The following is a 6,000-nucleotide window of genomic DNA, read 5'->3' on the forward strand; positions in this document are numbered from 1 at the left end:
TGCTGCAGCATCCCAAGGCTCCTGGACTGGATCTCACCCTTTGCCTCACACCCCAGGGAATGAGCCTGTTGTGTCACCTTTGAGCACCACTGACCTCCACTCCCCTCACCCCCTGCTCTCTGCTGGGGCTGTGAAGGCTGTACAAGCCCACAAGCCCCTCCTGGGGCAGGTACTGGCCCAGCTGACCCAGGGGCACGTAATCACCATCATTATTTTCATCCCCACTCGCACAGTTTTACATTTCCCTGTAACAAATGGGCTCAGTCACTCACCCGGCTCTACTCTGGGTTTATCCATGGCAGCCTGGTTATCTTGCTCCGTGTTTACTTCCTCCCCAGCTGCACCACCTGCACGTTTCCTGCCTGTCCGTGTGCTGGCTCTGCAGGATGATGATCCGTAGGCAAACACAAGTGGACCTGAATTTTCTGCTCTACCACTCACCCGCCTCCCTGTCCTGAACTGACACGGCCTCCGAGAGCTCTCCCTCCAGAAGGAGACACTGCAAAGGATGCATTTAATATTTAACAACCCACCTCCCCCCCAAAGCCAGCCCCTGCTGCACACACACAGGGCTCAGCCCCACACCAGGTGGGCTCACCTGGCTCAGGATGTGCCCTCAGGGTGTGTCAGGTTTGAACAGTGGAGCTGAATTATCCTAAATGCAAACTCAGGCACAAGGAGTGGGACGGAAGCAGAGGCAGCCAGACAATGGTGGGGATCAGGCTGGGCAAGAAGGAAATGGGAATCCTCTTGGAAGAACACTTCCTGCTTCCAAAGAGGATATGGTGGATGTCCTTGATACTTTGCCTATGCTAGAAAGTTTAAATGAAAAGCAGGAAAGCCTTTCTTTTTTAGAGGCAGCAATACCACACCGAGCACTTTCACAACACAGTTCAGTCTGGGTTTCTGCACTTCCCAGAGCCTGGCAGCCACACTGAGACAGCAAATGCTCCCATTCCCTGCTGGATTTACTTTACCACTTCAACCAGTCACCAGCCATCACCAAAGAGATGTTCCTGCCCACACACCAAGGGAGGACAGGACCCATCCCTGATCCACCTGATCCACACACAGCTGGGTGAGCCTTTCAGTGGTGATCTTTGGCTTCCAGGACAGTCAGGAAGAGGGAAATCTTCAGCAAAACGTGTCTTGAAGCACCCAAACAGAGCCCTTGAACCTCTCACAGTCCTGCACAAAATATAACCCCCTCTCACCTCCTCCTTTTCCGGGACACAAAGCACAGGTACCAGCACTTTGCCAGGGAAAAGCAAGAGGAATACAACCTCCTGCCACCCACTTCTGGGGCAGAGAGGGGAAGAGACAGATAACGAAGTGCCTGGCAAGATGATAAAGGGCAAGGCCATGGGCTGGCATTTCAGATCAGTCCCTCATCATTCCAATATCCCGCACATTTGGAAGTGGGATACCCCAGGGTGCTGGTACCTCGCTGTCTCTCAGGGATGCTCGTGCCTCCAGCCCCTGGCCCAGCTGCTCCCAGGTGAGGGATCCAGCTCCACCTCCCAGCACAGCTCCAGTGGGTTCCCTCCATGGAAGAGCTGTTTGTTTTGCTTCTTGTTGTTGGGGTTTGTGCTGGTAATTGCATCTCTACCAGGGTTTGTGCTGACACAGCGCTGGTGGAGGGGAGAGCAACTGCTTTGCATTCATGGGCAGAGAACTAAGTCGGCAAAACTTCACAAACGTGGACCAAGGCTCTGCTTTGGGAAGCAAAAAACAAGCTACCTTGATCTAAAATCACCTCTAAACTAATAAAGCTATATCCACAGCAAGGGCTTTTATTACTATTTCAGCAAAGAAAAAAGAAAAATCATCATCTTCAGCCAGCATAATTATATTGGAAGGGGGTTTTTTTAAGTATAAAGCAGGCCTTTGATTTTGCCTTGACTGACAAAACGTTCTTCAGATGTTCTCTTTAGTCACATTGGCTCAGTCACATCAGCTTAACACAACTGAAGGGCACTTCTAAGGCTTCCTTAAAGCTTCACAACATTCTGTTATTATTTAAAGTTTCTCTACATGGAAGAGCAGGATGAGTTCCAGAAGGGCCTTTACTAGCCCATAGCATGTGAGAATCCATGAAAAAAGTAAAATTTAGCAGCCATTTGACACAAGGTAAAACTTCATCCGGGCCAGGGTCAGTGTACATTAGAACCATGTTAACAAAGTAACCCCCGTGGGGAAAGATATAAAGTCTCCTTATGAGATGTTAAGTATCAGAAAGGGGAAAGAAACCTTCTTTCTTTGTACAGAGTTAAAATGTATTAATCTGTTACCCCGGGAGAAATTTAACACAAGTGAAAGGCAGGTGTGCTGTGTGGGCAGTGAGATGGACACACCTCGCTGTGCTCCCAATCCCGAGGGAAGGAGCTGTTCTGCAGGACACAGACCGAGACAGGATCTGAATTAAAAAGCCACAGGAAAGCAAAGCCCTCTCCTCACCCACAGGAGTGACTGAGGGGGGACAGGCTGCTGAAAGCAGCGCTGGGTTGTGAGACACCTGCCAAGCACAACGTGGGAACTGCAGCAGTGCCCTCTGTGCTGCTGCTCCAAGGCACTGCCCAGCAGCTCCTGGCTTCTCCTGTGATCCCACCAGCCTGTGACAGCAACCTCCCTCCAGGCAGGGACAGGGCAATGCTTGGATGTGGCTGAATGTTGCCCCTTAATGGAGTGGGGAGTTCACTGAGCAGGCAAAGAGCTCCGGCCAAGCCCCCGGCACCGGCTGGTGGAGGGATGAGAGCTGGGATCAAAGCCAGGGCAAAGAACTGCTCAGCCCCAGAGTCCTCACCCCAGCCTGGGGGGCTGCTGGGAGCCCAGTCCATCCCAGATCCAGCCTCAGCCAGGGTGCTGAGCAGCTGGGAAATGTGTCCTGTCTGTGGCTCACACGCCGGCTCGTCGCTGCAAAGATCAAAGCTGCACCTCCAGGAAAAAAGATGCTCCAGATCCAAACAGAGAGGAGGGGGAAGCGATGAAAAATGCAGCCTGGCTTCTGAAGAGAACCACTTCATTCAAAGCCACACAGGTAACTCTTCCTGCACCAGCCTCCCTGGGGTTACCTCGAGCCCCAGGAAAAACAGCGTGGCTTGAACCCTCCTTTTTCAAACTCACACCAAACAAGCATTTTGGGAAGCACACAAACACAAGGGCAGCTGATTTTCTTCACCAAATTGATGCAAACTGGAGGAGCAGCATCAAATCCATTGAACATGCATGATCATAAAACTGGCTGAGTGAGGCTCAGCTCCTTAAAACTCAATTCCTTAAAGTTTAAACTTTAGCACAGCAGGTCTAAAAGAGGCAAAAGTCCCAAACTGGACTGGATATAAGACCCCTGCTAAAGAAAACCAACAGCAAAAACAGACTTTTTGGCAGCATCATGGTTACTGCACCTCAGGACTGCAGCACAACCCTTCCCCAAACACAGAGATCACCTGGGGCAGGTAACCAGAAGAGAACAACCACTGAACTTCACAGTTCAGGACTTAGGAAGAACTTGGTGCTCAGAGAGATTCTCCCTCACCCATCAACACCAAGATCTGGCAAGAAGCTGTTCTAGACTGGGAGTTTTTGTCTGGAGTTCAGTGACTGCCAACAGGGTTGTCTGCAGGTGGGGTGGGCACTCCCTGCAGACACGCAGGCAGCACTTTTCCAGCCTGCCCACTCCCTCCCAGCTCTTTGCTGGGAGCAAGTATCTCCTCCCAAAAACACACCTCTGCACCTCCCCTGGCCAAGTGAAATAATTCCCTCTTGCACATGGCAGGACACCATGGATGTGGGATGTTGGTCCTTGCTCTCCCACACCAGCACAGGGGAAGCAAAGAGCTTCTCCTCCAGTCCTCACATTCCAGGCTGTTTGATACCAACTTCCTCCCCTCTGGCCTCACAGGGGTAGAAGCAAAGGCAGATCTGGCCTCAGATATATGAGTTCATGGGGGAGGGGAGGAATTAAACTCCAAATGAGTCACTGTTCCCTCCCCATAATCCACAGCAACATCTGTGGATATTATGTCTGATTCTAAGAGCAGTGGTTCTTAATGCTCTGTACACAGGGCAGAGCCAGACAGGACTCCTGGGAGATGCTTCCCAAAATAAAAGGTGTGTCAGGAGTGATAAGACTGACCTGTGCAAGAGGAGTTGATGAGTTATGAGCCAGCTCCTGCCCCAGCTCCAGCCATGAAAGCAAACCTGGACCGTGGAGTCACAGAAGCACCCGAGGGCTGATTCCTCTATCACAAAATCAACACCTGATCCCCTTCAAAGGCACAAAGGAAAGGCAGCAGGATCAGGCCAATTCTGACAGAACAGAAAGCACAAGGGAAGCCTTGGATGAACCTTCCACCAAGGATGAGGGGAATGCTGCCTGAGAAATAAATTCAAGCTGCATTTGCAGAGAACTGCTGGTGGCACAAACTTCACCCTACAAAGAGCAGACATTCCCTGCCACAGCACAACCCTCTGAACACGGCACTGCAGAGAGAGAGCTGGGAAAGGCAGCAGCCAACCTGTCACCCCCGAGCAGGTGGAGGTGACACACCTTGTCACTGCACCTGGCCACGGTCACAGGGCATCCAGCCTTTGTACACGAGTGCACACCTGTATTATGGTCTCTGTGTGCACACCTGTACTATGGTCTGTGTGTGCACACCTGTACTATGGTCTGTGTGTGCACACCTGTATTATGGTCTGTGTATGCACACCTGTACTATGATCTGTGTGTGTGCACACCTGTACTATGGTCTGTGTGTGTGCACACCTGTACTATGATCTGTGTGTGCACACCTGTACTATGATCTGTGTGTGTGCACACCTGTACTATGGTCTGTGTGTGCACACCTGAACTATGGTCTGTGTGTGCACACCTGTATTATGGTCTGTGTGTGCACACCTGTACTATGGTCTGTGTATGCACACCTGTACTATGGTCTGTGTGTGCACACCTGTACTATGGTCTGTGTGTGTGCACACCTGTACTATGGTCTGTGTGTGCACACCTGTACTATGGTCTGTGTATGCACACCTGTACTATGGTCTGTGTGTGCACACCTGTACTATGGTCTGTGTGTGTGCACACCTGTACTATGGTCTGTGTGTGCACACCTGTACTATGGTCTGTGTGCACACCTGCACTATGGTCTGTGTGCACACCTGAACCATGGTCTGTGTGCACACCTGAACCATGGTCTCTGTATGATGTACACCTGTATTATAGCCTGTACATGATGCACACCTTTGTTACAGTCTGTATACAACTGCACATCTATATCACTGTACATCTATACTACAGTCTGGGTATGATGTACCAGCTATATCTGTATTATAGTCTGTGTGTGATGCACACCTGTATCACAGTCTGTGCATGAAGCACACCTATATTATATCTGTGTGTGATGCACACCTGTATCACAGTCTGTGATGCACACCTGTATCACAGCCTGTGCATGAAGCACACCTGAATTATAGCCTTTGTATGATGTACACTTGTATTATAGTATATGATGCACACCTGTATCACAGTCTGTGTATGAAGCACACCTGAATTATAGCCTTTGTATGATGTACACATGTATAACAGTATATCATGCACACCTGTATCACTGTCTATGATACACACCTGTATTATAATCTGTACATGAGTGCAGACTAGTATTCATCTATATATGAGTGCACACCTATATTACAGTCTGTGTATGATGCACACCTGTATTATAATCTATAATGCACACCTGTATCACAGTCTGTGTATGAAGCACACCTGAATTATAGTCTTTGTATGATGTACACTTGTATTATAGTATATGATGCACACCTGTATCACAGCCTGTGTATGATGTTCACCTGTATTATAGTCTATGTATGATGCACACCTCTATCACAGTCCGTGTATGAAGCACACCTGAATCATGGTCTCTGTATGATGCACACCTGTATTATATCTGTGTATGATGCACACCTGTATTATAATCCATAATGTACACCTGTATCACA

The 6,000-nt window shown here is 49.5% G+C and overlaps 1 protein-coding gene and 1 long non-coding RNA gene across 2 annotated transcripts in view; both read right to left on the bottom strand.

The window, feature by feature from the left end:
- EHMT1 (euchromatic histone lysine methyltransferase 1) overlaps positions 1–4,654 on the bottom strand; it is a 126,220-nt gene extending 121,566 nt beyond the window's left edge. Inside the window, exon 1 of the mRNA XM_051807879.1 lies at positions 4,136–4,654. The gene's annotated coding sequence lies outside the window, so the exon portion shown is untranslated. The remainder of the gene's footprint in view (positions 1–4,135) is intronic.
- A 1-nt stretch (position 4,655) lies between these two features.
- LOC127480203 (uncharacterized) lies at positions 4,656–5,091 on the bottom strand. Its single transcript, XR_007907794.1, has 4 exons — positions 5,033–5,091; positions 4,927–4,952; positions 4,823–4,874; positions 4,656–4,686 (listed from the first exon to the last, which is right to left on the bottom strand). It is a non-coding gene; the product is annotated as an uncharacterized LOC127480203 (long non-coding RNA).
- Positions 5,092–6,000: the final 909 nt, after the last annotated feature.

The sequence above is a fragment of the Manacus candei genome, unplaced genomic scaffold (genome assembly GCF_025592945.1).
Source record: "Manacus candei isolate 608988 ecotype Guabito, Panama unplaced genomic scaffold, ASM2559294v1 h1tg000071l, whole genome shotgun sequence".
Taxonomy (NCBI): domain Eukaryota; kingdom Metazoa; phylum Chordata; class Aves; order Passeriformes; family Pipridae; genus Manacus; species Manacus candei.